General features: G+C 42.9%; 1 protein-coding gene across 8 annotated transcripts in view; it reads left to right on the top strand.

Moving 5' to 3' along the window:
• RNF4 (ring finger protein 4) overlaps positions 1–20,801 on the top strand; it is a 334,013-nt gene that overhangs the window by 71,486 nt on the left and 241,726 nt on the right. For 4 of the 8 annotated variants that reach the window (XM_086964195.1, XM_086964193.1, XM_086964192.1 and 1 more), the window contains exon 3: positions 7,172–7,255. The exons of the other annotated variants lie outside the window; for them this stretch is intronic. The gene's annotated coding sequence lies outside the window, so the exon portion shown is untranslated. The remainder of the gene's footprint in view (positions 1–7,171; positions 7,256–20,801) is intronic. 8 annotated transcript variants of the gene reach the window in all.

Raw genomic sequence — 20,801 nt, 5'->3', positions numbered from 1 at the left:
CACTCCGCACCGAGGTGGTTACGAGCATCTTTTTCCATAAGTTTGAGAAGACTGTTCTGCATGACAGGTAAGTAACCACTATGGCCAGTCAAATGCAAGTTGGGAGGGAGCCCAGACAAATATTGGTGTACCTGAGGCGCACAATTCCATGGGCGGAGCCATGGGGCCACTGAACGCCCTGAGGTAGTCTGAAGGGCTCCTGCCACCCAAGGAAACAAGCATTTGCAATGCAAAAGGTCTCGCATTAGGAAAGTTTGAGCTATTGGTACTGTAAATGACACATTTTTTATTTATGTGTTGGTTTGGAAAATAGTGAAATTAATAGCTTTGTCATTTACAATGGCAATAGTTTTAACTTTCGCAAATGTGACACCCATAGCATTTGTAATGCAATATGTGTTGTATTTACATGACTTAGATGTATTGATATTACAAATAATTTTTTTTTTTTTTAATACTTAAATAAAAGTTATTGTAATTTATAATGGCAATAGCTTTTGTAAATAACTTTTGTGAAGATTATGTTCATTGTATTTTGTGACGAAAATCCAAGAACAGAAGTGAACTATTAACATATTTTTGTGACATTTGTAATAAAGCTTGAAACGTTGAGAGAACATATTTGAACTAGTTGTTGTTGAATGGTTGCACAGATTGATGCTGTGGTGGCTCTGAGTGATGTTATGGTGGCGATGAGTGATGCTGTGGAGTTCAGTGATGCTGTGGTATTGCATAGTGATGTTGTGGTGCCCCTGAGTGATGCTGTAGTGGTGCTCAGTGATGCTGTGGTGGTGCGAAAGATAGTGAGTGTGATAGAGTGAGGGCGATCGATAGATTGAGGGCGATAGATAGACAGATAGATAAAGTGTATTTATGTTGCATTGAGTAGAGTAAATATGAGGTGTATAATTATATGGCACTGAGTGGTATTATGTGGAGTGTATTTATGTTGCATTGAGGAGTGCAATTATGAGGCTTGTAATTATGTGGCACTGAGTGGTAATATGGAAAGTGTATGTTGTATTCAGTAGAGTGTAATTTTGTGGAGTGTAATTTTGTGGCACTGAGTGGTATTTGGAGTGTATGTTGCATTGAGTGCAGTGTAATTATGTAGCATATAATTATGTGGCACTGAGTGGTATTGTTTGGAGTGTATGTTGCATTGAGTGCAGTGTAATTATGTAGCATATAATTATGTGGCACTGAGTGGTATTGTGTAGAGTGTGTGTTGCATTCAGCAGAGTGTAATTATGTGGTGTGTAATTATCTTGCACTGAGTAGTATTTGGAGTGTGTGTTGAGTGCAGTGTAATTATGTTGCATATAATTATGTGGCACTGAGTGGCATTATGGGGAGGTTATGTTGTATTCAGTAGAGTGTAATTGTATGGCATGTAATTATGTGGCACTGAGTGGTATTTGGAGTGTATGTTGCATTGAGTGTAGTGTAATTATGTAGCATATGATTATGTGGTATTGTGTGGAGTGTGTTGCATTCAGTAGAGTGTAATTATGTGGTGTGTAATTATGTGGTACTGAGTTATTTGGCGTGTATGTTGCATTGTGTGCAGTGTAATTATGTGGTGTGTAATTATGTGGCACTGAGTGGTATTTGGAGTGTATGTTGCATTGAGTGCAGTGTAATTATGTGGCGAGTAATTATGTGGCACTGAGTGGTATTTGGAGTGATTGTTGCATTGAGTGCAGTGATGTGGTGTGTAATTATGTGGCATGAAGTGGTATTTGGAGTGTATGTGGCATTGAGTGCAGTGTAATTATGTGGTGTGTAATTATGTGGCACTGAGTGGTATATGGAGTGTATGTTGCATTGAGTGCTGTGAAATTATGTAGCATATAATTATGTGGCACTGAGTGTTATTGTGTGGAGTGTGTGTTGTATTCAGTAGAGTGTAATTATGTGGTGTTTAATTATGTGGCACTGAGTGGTATTTGGAGTGTATGTTGCATTGAGTGCAGTGTAATTATGTTGTATATAACTATGTGGCACTGAGTGATATTTGGAATGTATGTTGCATTCAGTGCTGTGTAATTATGTGGCGTGCAATTATGTGGAACTAAGTGGGATTTGGAGTGTATGTTGCACTGAGTACAGTGTAATTATGTGGCGTGTAATTATGTGGCACTGAGTGATATTTGGAGTGTATGTTGCATTGAGTAGTGTAATTATGTGGCGTGTAATTATGTGGCACGGAGTGGTATTTGGAATGTATGTTGCATTGATTGCAGTGTGTGTAATTATGTGGAGTGTAATTATGTGGCACGGAGTGGTATTTGGAATGTATGTTGCATTGAGTGCAGTGTAATTATGTAGCGTGTAATTATGTGGCACTGAGTGGTATTTGTAATGTATGTTGCATTGAGCGCAGTATAATTATGTGGCATGTAATTATGTGGCACTGAGTGGTATTTGGAATGTATGTTGCATTGATTGCAGTGTGTGTACTTATGTGGCGTGTAATTATGTGGCACTGAGTGGTATTTGGAGTGTATGTTGCGTTGAGCGCAGTGTAATTATGTAGCATATGATTATGTGGTATTGTGTGGAGTGTGTTGCATTCAGTAGAGGGTAATTATGTGGTGTGTAATTATGTGGTACTGAGTTATTTGGCGTGTATGTTGCATTGTGTGCAGTGTAATTATGTTGCATATAACTATGTGGCATTGAGTGGTATTTGGAGTGTATGTGACATTGAGTGCAGTGAAATTATGTGGTGTGTAATTATGTGGCACTGAGTGGTATATGGAGTGTATGTTGCATTGAGTGCTGTGTAATTATGTGGCATTGAGTGGTATTTGGAGTGATTGTTGCATTGAGTGCAGTGATGTGGTGTGTAATTATGTGGCATTGAGTGGTATTTGGAGTGTATGTGACATTGAGTGCAGTGTAATTATGTGGTGTGTAATTATGTGGCACTGAGTGGTATATGGAGTGTATGTTGCATTGAGTGCTGTGTAATTATGTGGCACTGAGTGGGATTTGGAGTGTATGTTGCATTGAGTGCAGTGTAATTATGTGGCGTGTAATTATGTGGCACTGAGTGGGATTTGGAGTGTAGTAATTATGTGACACTGAGTGGTATTTGAAGTGTATGGTGCATTGAGTGCAGTGTAATTATGTGGAGTGTAATTATGTGGCACTAAGTGGTATTTGGAGTTTATGTTGCATCGAGTGCAGTGTAATTATGTGGTGTGTAATTATGTGGCACTGAGTGGTATTTGGAGTGTATGTTGCGTTGAGCGCAGTGTAAATATGTAGCATATAATTATGTGGCACTGAGTGGTATTGTGTGGAGTGTGTGTTGCACTGAGTAGAGTGTAATTATGTGGCACTGAGTGGTATTTGGAGTGTATGTTGCATTGAGTGCAGTGTAATTATGTTGCATATAACTTATGTGGCACTGAGTGGTATTTGGAGTGTATGTTGCATTAGAGTGCTGTGTTATTATGTGGGCGTGCACATCTAAAACAACCATGTCTTTAGCAGTCTCTCGAAGATGGTTAGCTCACCGCAGGCCCTAATGTTCTGTACAATTAGTTTGGAAAAGTGGCAACAGCGTTGCCATATACGAGGCATGAGAACCAGAAAAGAACAGAGATTGGCACATGTCACAGGGGTTTCACTCCCATATAAGCCTGCCGAAATCATGCACACACACACCAGATATAGGAGTCAAAGTGGGTGGTGACCTTCTGGCCTAATGTCAAGAAGGATGGTGGTGGGGTCAAGCCGGCGAGGAGAGATATATATTATATATATATAAGAGAGAGAATTGTCAAGCAGCTTACAAGACATTTTACCAGCAGACAGGTAAAGAAAACGACAAAACAAACTGGGAACTCAAGTAAACTTAGGTCGGGGGCTGGAAAGAATATGGCACAAATTAACGAGATATGCAGAAAAGAAACATCCGATTGGGATGCAGCACTATCTAAAAGGCTAATTACTGTACAGTACAGCCTTTTCGGTCCCATTACAGGAGAACAGTCCGAGGACTCAAACAGGATACAACCAATAAGATAACAATGCAGCCACTAACGTCGATTGCTCCTAAAAGGTGGACAGCATCTCCAAGCCATGAGCAGGTGTTCCGTCGGCAGAGTAACTATTCCCGACTCGATATTCAAAGGCATGGCGGTAGGAGGAAGACGACGAAACAACTGCCTAACAATGCAAGTATTATAAAGTAACGGTAGAAACAGACACGGTATTTGTACACAAGTAGGTCGACACCATTAATGAAGAATAGAGGTTACAAAACTCTAACAATAATGTTCTCGCAATAAAAAGTTTCATTTTTCCGGTATCTCCTGGTATAATGTAAGAGGCGAGAGTCACTGTGTAAACATCTTACTGCAGTCTCGCAAAACCTCGACCTGCACCAACACAAAGCTGCACGTGGTACAAAGACAAGCACACCGCCCTTGAACAAATAATTATAACAGTGGAAGCACTGCAAAGAATCCAAAAAACATGGGCTCAGTTTATTCAAAGACCCATAGACGATAGGCCCTGGTACCTTGCCGATCTTATTATCCACAACTTCTTTTCAGACACTTTTTTTGGTTCGAGTAAGCCACACTATCACCTTTACGATTCTACCGCCCATGACCCAGAGGCCTCGGCTCATCGAAGACTTCCCCACTTCGGAACTCAGTAGTAACAAGGATTAAAGCAAGCTGTATAATTAAGACAGTCCCAGTAATCATAAAATAAAAGCACAAACGATTTACTTCTGTAAATAAAGTATAATAAAAAAGAAACCTTAGATGACATGTTTCCAAAACGGCAACACTTCTTTAATGACTCAGTGCATCTAAAACAAGCTAGAGGCGGCTCTGGCGCAGCACGTCGTCTTCTGGAGACGTGCGAGTTCACAGAGCATAATCGGCTCGTGCACAGGCCAGTAGCCGCTCGTTCACAGCTCTATCTCCCTTGCCAGTTAGCACAGTGACTATAGAACTTGCGCTGGCGGGAGCGCTTTGCGCTCCAACACCAGCTCAACCTAAAAAGTGTCCCTTGCGGCACTGCAGCCGCCAATACTACACCGCTGGGCGTCACGCACGAAGGAAATACAGACCTAATAGGGCGTAAGGAAAATAGGGGTCATACAGACCCACACGGGTGTCACTCGGGAGGCTGGGGACCTGGCTTGGCTCTCAACCAGGCAGCACTCATCAGCACTCTATTAGTGCTAGACTCGCGCTGCCAGGAGAGAGGGCACATCACCCCCAAGCGGTGGGAGGACCTTACTGCAACACACTAGGGGATATTGTTGCGTAAGGCACGCAAACGCGTCCCGCAACAATAGGGGATCTGTAGGGAACAGTACATAGAAAAGAACTGCACCTTATCGGAAAAGGAAGCAAAGTAGAAGGACTAAGTGGAGGCCGGACTGTGAACAAAGAGGAAGGACTCCTGGTGGAACCTTAATTTCCTACTTCCTGCTGTTCATGGAAGTAGTAGTTTGTTATAAGTTTAAAATGGCTGCTAAAAAATAAAAGGGAAAGAAGAGTGGCATAATTTGAGCCTCCGGTCCTGACATAGAATTGTCTGTTGAAAAGATTAGCATCCATGTGTAATAAAATGTTCAAAATTGTTTGTGTGGTGCATTACCACACAGCTCTTGGGGCATGTTCTCTAAGAGAATACAGTGAGCTGTAAGCTCAGATTGCATTACTGATGGGGAGTGCAATATAAAAAGTACAAGTTTTCAGAATTTAACGATTTGTGTCTATATTGTCCCCACAATGCTCCTTGATTATACGCAGATAAATGTTGAGGAATGGAAGCAAGATTGGTCTTTATTTTACAAATAAATTTACCCAAATAATTACAGTTGAGCAATGAATGAATAAATATTGTATTTATAAAGTACAGATTTTACTTCCAAAGGAGCATCTTGGTGCTTGGGGAGAAGGATGAGAAAATCCAGGTTTTCACTGATTCTGAGTTGATAAATCTCAGCTGTTTACGGAGTTGATTCCAGACCCTAGGCACTTGCCCCTTGCCCCAAGTACTGCCAGAGATTTGCCATCCTTGGTCATGCATCAAAAGGGTGAAGGTTACAAGCAGTTTTGTCAAACTGTTTAGCAATTTCTAAAGAACACCTTTGAAAACAATTATACTGGGGGCATCGTTTGCTAACATGTTTTGATGCACACATGTTAATTAAGTTAATCATAGGGATCCACTGTAAAACCATTCAAGGGAACATTAAGTTCTTTGATTTCGCATCGGGCGGCTTTGCAATTTTTCAGGAATTTATGAATTTAAAGAAGCAGGCCTAGAAACCATTCCCCTAGTAAACCTTTGCAAATTCTATTTTTACATGATTATATATACAAAGAAGGGTATTTGTTAATTTAAAATATGCATATTAAGTGATCTTCGTTAAACTTTATTTGTTTTATCTCTGGGGAAAAATATTTTCCCACGTGGGCCAACTCATTTCTCTACCCCCCACCTTTTGTATTGCACGGGGCACTGTGCCACTCTGGAAAAGGTTTACTTCTGCCCTTGTCAGCAATGAATTTGTGATACATACCAGGAAAGATGTGAATAGCCTTTAGTACGTCTTGCTATATACTATATGCCCGATGCAGGAGCTGTAAATGGTGTCTGTGCCTGAGATTCAAAAGACTTGGGGAGCCTCAAGAAGCTATCCTTTCTTGAGAACCAAACCGCTCTCGTTTCAACTCTGTAATGTACCACTGTGGTCATTTAATGATACATGGGATAATGGATAGATGTAGCTAGCATCAGATTTAGGAGTTTCCCCAGCATATAACAACTTACAGTTTAAGTACCTGTTGTACCAGCAGGCCTCTTTACTGGAATTTTCTTTTTAAAATATTATGGGTGCCAAAACATTAACTTTGTTACGTTTCCCCACAGTCACCGTGAGGCATAGCATTAGGTTGTGTTGACTCCTCATTGTGCACGAAAGTTGTAGTGCAGATAGGTCTTACTGTATTGAACTTGCTTATTTTATTATGAAGTACTAGCACCTAAACAAAGTCTTCTCAGGCTAAAATATTGCTCACTTTGCATCTGAGATAATGCCCTCTGCAAAGCGTATGTTTTGTGTCAGAGGTCCTTAAACAGCTCATTAAGTTATAGTATCCTGACTGTGTTCTTTCCTTTAACATAGAGGGCACAGTCATAGCAGATGCCTCCAGTGGAGTTCCCCTCTTGAAAAGGTCTGGGTGAATATATATTTGGTCTGGAATTTCAGGTAAGGTTCTTGAATCATCTTGGGTGGCACTTTTTCAAAAACAAATCACAGGTCTCTGATGTCCCAGTCCTGCTTGCAGTAAACTATTGGAGAGTCATCTTGGTACAGGAAAGAACTAGAAACCTTTGCAGAATACAAAGTAAAGTATTTGAATTTACAGTCATGGGTACACATGCAGTCTTTTTTACATTTAGGGCGCACACCATCAAATCCACGGACTTCCTCTTACTCCAATCCCTTTTCTCGTTTTAAGCAAATGCCACATGTGCTTGTAAGTCACATGTTCACGCTTTTGTTTTTCAGTGAGATCTTTCTTGCAAAAACATATTTTGATCATCAATTTTTCAGCTTGGGTGTTGGGTACTAGGACTAGTTTTCGTTTAAAATGTAGTGGGGGGGGTTGCAGACTCGTTAGTACACAAATTCTGATATGCATAGAATTGGGATGTTAAGTACTTGGGAATCCTCTCAGTAATTTGAAATAAGGGAAATTGAGGCTTTGGAGTATTCACTACTCTAGTGTATGCCTTGTAAACCTAGTCATTCATCACCTACCATTTACCTCCAACGCCATGGGGGCATGTCTGTTAATTTGACATGGGCACATATCCAAAGATCTGAAGTCCAAGGAGGCCGGCTTGTGGGTTGGAAGTGGGCATGGGTCTTCGCTTCCATGGGTACATGGAATAAAATAGGCTTGGGTTAGTGCCCTTTTTACTAGCAGTGCAAGCCACTTCAGAAAGTACATTGTTCTGACACATCTACTAAGCATGTATATGAAAATGCAGCTTTTTCAATCCGTGTTATTCTGGATTCAAATGTCCTTGACCAAGAATGTAGTGGGGAAATGCCTCCTTCTAATGAAGTTACCTATTGCCTCCGTTATTGATGAAGTTCTTACTAGTCTTTGCTGCTATCGATTTAAATAAGTTTACATGGGCCAGGACTATTCAGCACAGGCTGGGCTTTGTAACTTATGCCGAGCCCGCAACTAAAGGCCCTAGGGGCAGACCATCCGGTGGATTGACCATATGGGTGGCTGTTCATCTTGGGTTCTTGGTCAAGAGAATTAACACCAATTCTTGTGATATTCTGTGTATTCTTTTGACCGGTAGAAACACACCCAAAATAGCGATTATTAACATCTATCTACGTCCGGTTTTGGGTGGTACAGTTTCTCATGTCCTAGAGTCCTTAATTGCCCTATTAAATAGCTTCTCAACTGATACCAAGGTGATAATAGGCGGGGATTTTAATTGCCATTTCGAACCACTCATGGGTGTCCCACAGCTAACAGCAGACGAGGATGACGCCTGCCGGATTCCACCCCCAAACATCTATCCAGTTAAAAACTGGACTTCAACGGCCATGCAGCTCACCTCACTGACATATACTTTCTCACTTAGAGCTTGCAACGGCCGCTTTCCGGGGGATAGCCCTGGCAAAAGTACCTATAATGGAATGGGTCACTCGTCAACAATAGATTATTTGTTGGTTAGTATGTCTGTATGGCATCTGATTCGATGTTTCCACGTTTCGGATCGCGTCGAAAGCGATCACTACCCTTTGGTTGCGGAACTGGATGTCCCAAATTATGTTGGGGAGCAACAAGCGGCTGATTTGGTCTCTGGTGCGATTAGGATCACACAGGGCGGTAAAAAAATCCGATGGTCTTCTATTAAGTCGTCCCCAGATAACCTGGCATCACTGTATAAAAGCGTAATTCCCCAGTTTGAGCATCTAAATTTATTGTATGAAAATGCTTCCAATCCTGACAATGATGTTAAATGTTTAGCTATACATAAAGAACTGATGCTGACCTTAGCAGCTAGTTTTTCTAAACCTGTAAAATGTATTAATGGACAGGCACGTACCACAAATTCCTGGTACAATCAGTCTTGCAGGAAGGCGAAGACCACCCTAGTTTCTGCCATCAAATCAGGCCATAGGGCTAATATTTTGGCCGCAAGGAATTTTTATAAGAACCTCCTTTCTCATGCAAAATCTGAATGGGAAACAGAGAAATGGAAGGCCATTAAACAAGCGTTAATAGCGAAAGACGCCCGAACCTTTTGGAACTTGGTCCACACAGGGAAAGCAGAAGGGAAGGTAAAACTTGATCCCAATATAGCTGAGGAAGCCTGGTGTGCATATTTTGGTGATCTCTATTCTAACACCGCTTCCGCCTACAATCTGTCCCCTATAACGATCTCGAGACCGAGTCTAGAATGCCCCACCCCTCCCTTTACTATGTCGGAAGTGACCCTTGCAGTCCAAGGGTTAAAAAGAAATAAGGCCCCTGGGCTGGACAAGATCCCCGGTGATCTTTTTAGAGATGAGCCGAAGATCTGGGTCCCCTACTTGACCGTCATATTTAATGCCATTCTTGACGGCCAAGAGCCTCCTAGTACATGGCTGGGGGCCGAAATAATTCCGATTTACAAAAAGGGTTCTCCGCTGGCCCCGTCAAATTATAGACCAATTAGTCTAATTGACGTTACTCAAAAAATCTATGCCAAACTGCTTTTGCAACGCTTGCAAGATTGGATTAGTGAGAACAACATCCTCTCCCACTTGCAAGCAGGGTTCCGTGCCAAAACCTCGACCATTGACCAACTACTACGGCTCCAGGTCCTTTACTGGAAGCATGTGGTGATGGAAGGGGGGAGCCTCTACCTGACATTTGTGGACCTAAAATCCGCATTTGATATGGTGGACAGAAATCAACTTTGGAGCATATTAACAACAATGGGGGTACCACCCTATCTATGTCTCCAATTCAAAAGACTCCTTGACGGCACCTATGCAAAGGTTCGCTATGGCAAAAATGGCCAGCTAACAAGAGATTTTCCTATTGAGAAGGGAGTTAGGCAGGGATGTGTACTGGCCCCTACGCTATTTTCCCTCTTTTTAAATGGCCTTGTTGATGACTTAACTAGTGTCCAAAACAGTGATGCTCCTAACTTAGCTGGTGGTAAATTTCCTGCACTCATGTTTGCAGATGACACCCTGCTACTCTCAAAAACACCTATGGGGATGCAGCGGGTGTTAGATCAATTTACCAAATTCTGTAGGGACAGGAATCTGGTAATAAACATAGACAAAACTAAGTACATGGTGTTTAATGGCATTACAACTAATTGCCCTTGCCCAACTATGGATGGACGAGCCCTGGAAAGGGTAAACCATTTTACCTATCTAGGTCTGACCTTAAATGATATAATGAGTTGGGAAACCCAAATGACTAAGGCTAATCTGACCCTCTCTCAGTCTATGGGGGGTATCCTTAAAGTGCAGAAATCTTGTGTTCACAAGCTGGTCAGTGTACCGCTGGAAATATACAAGGTACAAACCAGATCTTCTACCCTTTATGGGGCAGAACTCTGGGGCCATTGTCCAGCGAACGAGATTAGTATAACAGAGAACCAATTCCTTAGACAACTGCTCTCCTTACCCACTAACACCCCCCTAGTTCCACTAAGGCTGGATACAAATCTGAGGCCAATTGCATAAGTAATTGCCTCACGCCCGCTTCTTTACTGGCGTAGATTGTGGAGTGTCCCGGAGCTTGAGTGTTATAGAGAAGAATTAAAAATTGTTATGGCTCGCCCGTTTGTGGGGAGGATAAAGTGGTTATCTTTTATAAGGGGGCATGCGTCTAAGATCGGCATGGAGAATCTCTGGTCTAATCCGGAGGACACATGCAAATCTATCTCAAAGAGAACCCTGGCTGAGTCTATAAAACATCATAACCTTGAAGAGGTCTTTCGAACAGCCAGGCCATCTAGTCTCACCGACAGTTTCTTGCACTTTAAGAATGTTTACAGTTTTGAGAAAGAGTTAGATGCTATAGAACCTGTCCTAGCAAAAAAATTGTTTCTACAATTCAGATATGGTACATTACCCCTCTACTCCTATTCTGATAAATGGAAATTGGGTTTAGCTCGTCCTTGTCCAGGTTGTAATGATCCGAATGAATCTCTAATCCATGTAATCTTGTTTTGTCCTGCTTATTCTGTCAGCAGGAAAAAATGGATTATACAGTTATGTGTTAACCTAGGACTGAGGAACTATATAGACTATTTTAGAATTTTAAAAACTGATACTAATGCATTGATAGTTACTGCTATTTCTAAATTCTTGTTCTCGATGTGGTTAACTAGACGAAGACTGATCCATGTGTAGTAACCCGCTTATTGTGGGTGGATGGCTCTGTCTTAGTAATAATTAGTTTTTTATCTGTTTTAAAGGAAATTTCTTAGTTTCTGTATCTTATTGTTATGTCCTTATTGTTATATTATAACCGCACGTCAACCGATTACTGCAAATATGCTAATTGAGATCTACAATGCATTGGATGAGTTGTAAATGTATTCTTTTTTTTTTAACTGTTATGTACTTTTATGGTTCATTAACAAACCGAAATAAAGTTGACTTGATGATGATGATGATTAAATAAGTTTACTTTGTCTTGTATTTATGTTATGGACTTCCCAGCAGGATTTGGGCATGAAAGGCATCAGGAAGTTTGTATTGATTTTTAGTCTATGTTGCCTCAAACGACTCAAAGATTGTTGTTATAGTACCCGTCCTGCTGTAAACTTAATGTCTAGACCTAATAATATCTAGGTTTGAAACTATTGATCTTTATTTTAGAATATTTTGTGTTTTAAAGAAATTTTTGTGTAGTTGAATGTCCATTACATGTCCATAATTGATTTCTCTTTAGTGTGGCACTCTGTGTAATTTGAACAAGTAAAATCGAATTTAGTACTTACTACCTGTTGAAATGAGTGGAGTGTCTATTACTGGGGGACAGGCAGTATAGCAGGTTAGAAAGGCAAAGAGTATTAGTGCAATAGCAGTTTTGATCAGACAATTCTCCTGACATGTCAGAGGTTACCATATAACAAATGAGCATTAGTATGGGTTGGGCATTTGTGTTGGGCCTAGCACTTCATAATTGAACCCCCAAGGGCAGCATATTTGTTGATCCGTTGAGTTCAATGGCACTTTATAGAATCCTCCTTCATTAGTGTAATTTCTTGCGCTAGTTGAGGCAAACCTCATCAAGGATTAGTTAACGTAAATAAGATCCTAGACCAATCTGTGGTAATTCTGATGGGCTCCTTCGTGTTTACGCTTCATTTTCACAAGCGCAGCATCTGGTGAATTATGACATCTCTCATGTGTTAAGTGGTGGTGTCCTCTCACTGAAAGAATGAATGAAATCTGATGCCCTCCCAGATCTGGGTGTGTTCCCATATGCCTAGTCGTCTATAATTCTACCTATGGAGCATCTCCAGTTCAATATGAGCCCTGTGTTTTGCTATTTCTGTCTATTGCAACATGTTTTATCCTCTAGTAGATATCTAAGCAGTGGCTATATACCTTTTTTGACAGTGCTAATGCCAGGTATATTAATTTATTAGTCTTCCATTTTTTATGGCTGTTAGACTTGGCATCTATTGGCGTGTTTCCCCCGAGTTTTTGCTTTCTGCCTTCCCGGTTTTTACTCTGTTTTTGCTGGTATAACGTTTCTGCGCGCTTTTTGCACTGCTGATCATTGGTAAAGAGCTGGTGCTCCTGTGGTAAATTGTGTTATGATTGGATGTGTGACTCACTTGTCAGCCTCCAGTAAAGGGCATAGGAGTCCATCGCTGCTCGTGGGCCTGCAGCACGGATTGTGGCACCCACGTACGTAGCCCAAAAAAGTTATAAGTGAATGAAGTTTGGTATGCCTAAACTCAGCGTCTGAGTTCATAAAGGCCACTTTTAGAAAGTGGGTATTGTTTTGCTCGGTCATCCCGTGTGCCTCATTGGAATGTGGATTGCTTGTCTGGTTTTTGAGATGACAGATGGCTGGGGAACGGGGTGGCTCCTGATAGTCTAGCTAGATCAGGAAAGGGCTCAACAGACCTGGGTTACGATGGGGGAAGAGGGAGGGAATCTTCTTGCACCTCAAAGGACCTGGTCTGCCTCTGACACAGCTGTCTTCACCTCCTGCCAGGAATTCACGCCAGAGACGGTCCAACTGGTTCTGGCCGGACACAGACACCCTCCTGAAAGGTCAAAGGATTTTTCGGTACAAATGCTTGGTGCCAGAGAAGCTGCGAAAGGAACAACTGCTTTGCTGGATGCTTTGCTGAGTTGACCTGCAGTTGCTGCTTCTGTCTTGGGCAGTGAAAGGCCTAGACTGGACTTTATGCAACCGAATTGGTGAGACTCTCCAAGGGCTTGAGGTAGAGCTTGCCCCATGTTCACGAAGTCTCAGGAACAGCAAAGACTTAAAGTTCTTCGACCCGCAGCACTAGGGTCTATGTGTTTTGTGCTGCAACTCGAAGAACACTCCTCGACGACGTCTACGACGACCCTGCCGAACCAGTGTCCTGAAGGCACCACAGAGGGCACCGCTGCAACGCCGCACCTCGACCCTGGTCTCACTGCTACCGCCTGCTGAAGCCATCACCGAGCAGCTGCTCGCACAGCGACCTGTGGGCACAGCACTCGCACCGCCTTGCTTCACGCCAAAGCTTTGGCTCTGCAGAGGACACTGCCGTGACCCTGGTCTCAGGTCGACGCCTGTTTACGCCATCGAGCCGCTGCTCGCACTGCGACCTGTGGGCACCGTATTCTGCACCGCCACACTACACGACACGACTACTCCGTGGCCTTCCTGACGTCGCCACTTCCTGTGGAAATCGCAGCTGCCTGCACCATGGTTCGGGGGCACCGCTCGTGAGTTACACGACGCACCGCCCTCATCTCACACCACAGCCTTGGCCTACTGACGTCGGTGCCATCGACTCCAGCTCGTCAACCGACGACAGTGTTTCCGCAACAACAACGCCGCTGCTTGCACCGTGACGAGCACCGACTCCCATCTCGCACCGCGACCCTGGTCTCACCGATGACGCCGCCAACGGGCTGCTACTCGCACCGCGACCTGGGGCACCGCATGCCGCACCGCTGCAATTCACACCGCAGCACCCTACGCCTGTTGGCGCCAGCACTCCTAATCCCATCAGAAAGGAGTTCGACCTGCAACACGAGTGGCTCCAAGGGCCCCATCGCCCTGCATCTCTGAAAGGTACTGTTTGCGGGTCTTCCCGACACCGTAGTTGGCCTGCAACCCCGCGATCAGTCAGAACTGTTTTTGGATTTGTTCACAACGCCGTGATAGCCCCTGACGGAGGTATCGACATGAAGGAACTATTTTTAAAAGCCTATTTTGGAGCCTATCTTGAAGCCTAGTATTGTGGATTTTATCGTATTTTGGTCTTGTCTTAAGTATATAAAAAAGTGGATATTTTTCGAAACTGGTGTGGTGTCCTTTTGTTGTGCGTACACTGTATTACTGTTGGTTATGTGCAGATGCTTTACACACGGGATCTAAGATAAACCTGACTGCTCCTGCAAGGCTACTGAGGGGGTGAGCAGGGGTTATTTTAGAAGTGTAACTCCCTTATCCTGACTTAGGTGGTGTTTTCCGCCTTGCTTTGGTGCAAGTCTCAGCTAGCCAGAAATCCCATTTCTAACAATGCCAAAGATTTTGCCCTAACAGACAAGATTTCAGATAACCAAATAGTGGCTGACTAGAGGTCTGTTCTATTTTCTCGACTACTACTCCCCAGTACTCTGCAAAAACACCACCCCAGTCTTTTGGTTCTTCCTGATACATTGGATATCACCCAGTTGCATTCTGGAATATCAACTCCAGCCTTTAGGGAGTCAGAAATGTTCTATGCAGGTACATCATTGATGTCATTCAAACCATGCATTTCTAGAGATCTGGGCCAGATAATTTAAAACTATCTCCCAGTCTTTATCTGTGAATTCGAGCACTAGATCTTGTGTCCACTTATTCCTTAGGCTGAGAAGGTCCTCATCGAAGTCGGCATGTAATACTCTATACAGTTGTGTGAAAGGTTTGCCCTAGCGTTGGTACAGTTTTAGGGTGTGGTTATGGTCTAGTTCTGTTACCACTGAAGGACTCCACCTTTTACATTGTTTCCCTACAATTACTCCATAGGCCAGGAAGAGACGTGGTGGAGCATTGTGTTTCCATTATTTCCCCAAACTTTTAAACATGTGCCAGAGTTGGACCAGTCTCCCTGAACAGTTACCCGTAGATAGTTCCATTCCTGCACTCTGTTTCCTCTTTTCCCTATCAGGAATCTTATTGATATGTCACGGGAGTAAATCTGTGATTGGCAATGCTTACATTGCTATTCTCTCCACCATTGTACTATTGACTCCACAGGCGGTGATATATTCCTCGCCCTAAATGTTGATGCAGTGAAAGGCAATCTAATATGTCTGGGTGTTTTCGAAGCCATGCCCATTTTACTTCTCCATGTGCTTCTCTCAATAACAATATGTTCGAGGCATGTGGGCTGCTGAATTCATATCTGTGCATAGATCGCCGCCTAGTGATGGGTCCGGATGATTTCACATTGTTGTCCTGGAAGAGTCTTCGAAGTATCACGAGATAGGTGGCTCCTCCCCTGGACTACAGTGCGCATGGGCATCCTCTCCATCCGTAGATTGTTTTTTTCCGCCATTGGGTTCGGATGTGTATTTCCAACTCTGAGTTCGGAATCAGTAACAAACTTTTCTAAAAGGCCAAAAGGCCTTCGGGGGCGTCGGTATTGTTATTGCGATCGGTATCGACAACTCTCTTTCTGTAGTTTCTCCTCCGAACGTTGAATCGGGCCGCGTGGCCTTTTCGACACCAAAGGACCGATCGTCGATGGAACGAAGTCCATTCAAAAGATGCCCCAACTGTAACTCAAAATTTCCACACATCGATAAACACCCTGTGTGTAACAAGTGTTTATCTCCGGAACACAATAAAGCCGACTGCTTAGCTTGTGCGCAGTTTAGATCAAAGAAGACACTTCGGCTTCGAAGAGCAGCGAGGCAGACCATGCAGAAGCCAGCGCCTGAGCCGGAGAACATCTTTGAAGACGACGAAGACTTCGTCGAAGCTGAGGACTCAGACCAACAGTCGGAGCAGGGTCGGAACATGACTCCAACTACTACGTCGACGACTAAGACGACCTCGTTGAGGTAGGGGACGACGATCCGTCGAGGACGACCCCGGCGAGGACACGGGGCCAACCGTGAGTACGGAGCCCAGTACTGTTACTGATCCGCTTCCAAAGGCTCAGGTCGAGGCATCGCCGGAAGGCCTTAGCCAAGATCAGAACATTGATTCTATAGCCCCGCAATTTAGCCCGACTAAGAACATAAGGCAAGAGCCATCTGTCCAACATTACCATTCCTTGATAATCTCGAAACCTAAAGTGAAGGAAGCAAAACAGAAACCGAAACTAATAGACTTTACAGTCTTCGGACCGAGAGGTGCGGAACCATCGGCGCCGACAAAAAACAAAATGGCCTTCGACCCGGCTGGGTCGCATGAGGGGTGTCGAGCCGAGAGCCAGTACACCCAGAGACATGCCGAAGCTGAATGCCGTCGAACCGACGAGATCGATGTCGACGCCAGGCAACTTAAACAAAGGAATCCCGCAGAAGATGGTTGTCGATCTGAAGCAGAGAGTCGAGAAGCCGGTGCAAACTAAGACACTCGACCCGAAGGCAAGGATCGAGGCGAAGGGGTCCGTCGAGCCGAGGCAACAAATCATCGACCCGAAGCAGCAGGCTTCCAAGACGGCACAAAAGCAACAAGCATTTGCAATGCAATAGGTCTCCTATTAGGAAAGTTTGAGCTATTGGTATTATAAATGACACATTTTTTATTTAGGTTTTGTTTTTGAAAATAGCGAAATTAATAGCTTTGTCATTTACCATGCCAATAGTTATAACTTTCGCAAATGTGACACCTATAGCATTTGTAATGCAATATGTGTTGTATTTACGTGACTTACATGTATTGATATTACAAATAACAATGCTTTATAATTTTTTTAAATAATTAATACTTAAATAAGTTATTGTAATTTATAATGGCAATAGCTTAAACTTTTGTAAAGAACATTTGTGAAGATTATGTTCAGTGTATTTTATTGTGACGAAAATCCAAGAACATATGTCAAATATTAACATCTTTTTCTTACATTTGTAATAAAGCTTGAAACATTGAGATAACATATTTGATCCAGTTGTTGTTGAATGGTTGCACAGATTGATGCTGTGGTGGAGCTCAGTGATGTTGTGGTGCCACAGAGTGATGCTGTGGTGGTGCTGAGTGATGCTGTATGCTATGCTACGTTTTGTTATGCTATGCTACGTTTTGTTATGCTATGCTATGCTATGTTATGCTATGCTATGTTATGCTATGTTATGCTATGCTTTGTTATGCTATGTTTTGCTCTGCTATGCTTTATGCTATGATATGTTTTGTTGTGTTTTATTATGCTATGCTTTGTTTTGCTATGCTATGATTTGTTATGCTATGTTTTGCTGTGTTTGGTATGCTATGCTGTGTTTTGCTATGCTATTATATGTTTTGTTAAGCCATGCTATGTTTTGTTTTGTTGTGTTTTGTTATGCTATGTTTTGTTGTGTTTTGCTATGCTTTGTTATGAGATGTTTTGTTTTGCAATGCTTTGTTTTGCTATGCTTTGTTTTGGTATGCTATGCTTTGGTATGCTATGTTTTGTTATACTATGCTTTGTTATGCTATGCCAAGCTTTGTTTTCTTATGCTATGCTAAGCTTTGTTTTCCTATGCTATGTTGTGTTTTGTTATGCTATGCTTTGTTGTGTTTTGTTATGCTATGCTTTGTTGTGTTTTGTTATGTATGCTATGGTTTGTTTTGCTATGTTTTGTTTTGCTATATTTTGTTTTGCTATATTTTGTTTTGCTATGCTTTGTTTTGCTATGCTTTGTTTTGCTATGCTTTGTTTTGCTATGCTTTGTTTTGCTATGCTTTGTTATGCTATGCTTTGTTATGCTATGCTTTGTTATGCTATGCTTTGTTATGCTATGCTTTGTTATGCTATGTTTTGTTTTGCAATGCTATGCTTTTTTATACTATTCTATGTTTTGTTTTACTATGCTTTGTTTTGTTATGCTATGCTTTGTTTTCCTATCCTATGCTTTGTTTTGTTATGCTATGCTATGTTTTGTTATGCTATGCTGGTGAGGGTGGGTGGGTGGGTGAGGGTGGGTGGGTGGGTGAGTGGGTGAGGGTGGGTGGGTGAGGATGGGTGGGTGGGTTAGTGAGGGTGGGTGGGTGGGTGGGTGAGTGAGGGTGGGTGAGTGAGGGAGGGTGAGAGGGTTGTGTATCCTATGCTTTTTTTTGTTATGCCATGCTATGTTTTGTTATGCTATGCTGATGAGGGTGTGTGAGGGTGAGGGCGAGGGTGTGATGGTGTGAGAGGGTTGTGAGGGTGTGAGGGTGTGTGAGGGGGAGGTGTGTGCGGGTGAGGGTGTGTGAGGGGGTGTGAGGGTCTGAGGTTGAGTGAGGGTGCGTGAGGGTGTGAGGGTGTGTGATGGTAAGGGTGTGTTAGGGTGGGTGAGGGTGTTTGAGGGTGAGAGGGTGTGAGGATGTGTGAGGATGAGAGGGTGTGAGGATGTAAGAGCGTGAGTGAGGGTGAGTGAGGGTGTGGGTGTGTAAGGGGTGAAGGTGAGTGAGGGTGTGAGGGTGTGTGAGGGTTTAAGGGTGTGTGAGGTGAGAGGGTGTGTGAGGGGGTGTGTGATGGTGAGTCTGCAAAGAAACTGCAAATACCTACAAAACGTACCATTTCTAAATAACAGTTTAGATAAAGGTTGCTCTCCCACACATAAAAAATAACCACACCACCCGAACCAGCTTTAGTATTAACTGCAGACATTTGATTTACAAATGTCCACTGAAGCATCCCTTTATCAGCGCAGCTCAGTCTGCAGCACACATCACGTTTGCACCTACAAGCTGGCCTACCGCTTTTCACGAATTCGCTTTTCTTGGCACGAAAAGAAAGACATATTGTAGGGTGGAGGGAGTGACTGATGGGCTGAGAGCCCCTCCCTGCGAGGAGGAACCAGACCTTCAGCTATTACAGAAATGCGGTAGTAAATGCAGCACTCACTGCTATGGAGCCCGGGATTGCTTTCCCGCAGATCGCGCGCGGTGCACACGTCCATTTTGGACGTTCTGTTTTTGAAGAAATGTATAAGGCACTGCCGCTCACTTAATGTCAGAACAAACCAAAGAAAAAGAATACAATTAGATGGGGTAATACAGGCGAGGCCCCTGGAAGTGGAATGGTGTCATGTCAACATGGACACAGTCACAGTGTTGGCGAGTCGCACATTTTTTTTTTTTGTTAGTTATTTATTGATTTTGTTATCTTAACTAAGGCCGACAATTCAAAGTAGAATGGTTTTCAGTTATTCTCACAAGAAATCACGATGTTATCAAATACCAGATATGCGCCTTCTCCGGGATAAATATTCCTGTTTAAATGGTTTTTAAATAATAACACCAAGTCTCTTAACGCAGAGCCATAGAGACATTCAGCACCCAGATCCCCAGCAGCTGAACCTTGCAATCTGGCTCCTGCAGTCATAGAGTTTGGCTACCTAAACTTACCTCCTGACTGCATGAACATTATCAAAGAGGCAAGAAGACCTACCTACCACAAGAGCATGCCATGCGGCAAAGTGGAAACGTTTTGTCATTTACTGTAACAACAATAACCTAAACCCACTAGACGCATCAACTCAAAATATCATATGCTATCTTTTGCACCTACACCGCTGCAATCTAGCCTATACATCCATTAGGATACACTTAGCTGCCATAGCAGCTTACCTTCAGAACAGGCAACACCTTTCACTATTCAGAGTGCCTGCAATTAAAGCATTCATGGAGGGGCTCAAACGAGTGATCCCCCAAGACACCCACCTTCTCCTGTCTGGAACCTAAACGTTGTTTTAACCAGACTAATGGGATCACCTTTTGAACCTTTACACTCGTGTGAAATACAATTTTTAACATGGAAGGTGGCTTTTCAGAGCGAACACTTCGCTTAGAAGAGTTAGCGAGCTGCAAGCCCTAACTATTCAAGAACCATTCTTCCAAATTCACGCAAATAGGGTCGTGCTTAGGACAAACCCTAAATTTATGCCTAAAGTGGTATCCCACTTCCACATCAATCAAACAATAGAACTTCCAGTGTTCTTCCCAAACCCACAGTCAGTTCCTGAAAGGGCTCTACACACACTAGATGTTAAAAGGGCTCTCCTATATTACATAGACAGGACAAAAGATTTCAGGAAGACTAAACAGTTGTTTGTTGCTTTTTCACCACAACACAAAGGAAACCCCATTTCTAAATCTGGACTAGCCAGATGGATAGTTAAGTGCATCCAAATATGTTATCTTAAGGCTAAACGCACTTTAACAGTTCCCCCAAGAGTGTATTCTACACGCAAAATGGCTTTCTTAGGCAACATTCCTCTAGAAGAAATATGTAAAGCAGCCACATGGACAACCATACATACTTTCACAAAACACTATTGTGTTGATGTACATTCCAAACAGCAAGCTGCAGTTGGTAGGCTGTTCTAAAAACTTTCAGACTGCTGCAGC

This window comes from Lissotriton vulgaris, chromosome 3_2 (assembly GCF_964263255.1).
Source record: "Lissotriton vulgaris chromosome 3_2, aLisVul1.2, whole genome shotgun sequence".
NCBI lineage: Eukaryota > Metazoa > Chordata > Amphibia > Caudata > Salamandridae > Lissotriton > Lissotriton vulgaris.
This window is presented reverse-complemented; position numbering and strand designations above follow the sequence as displayed.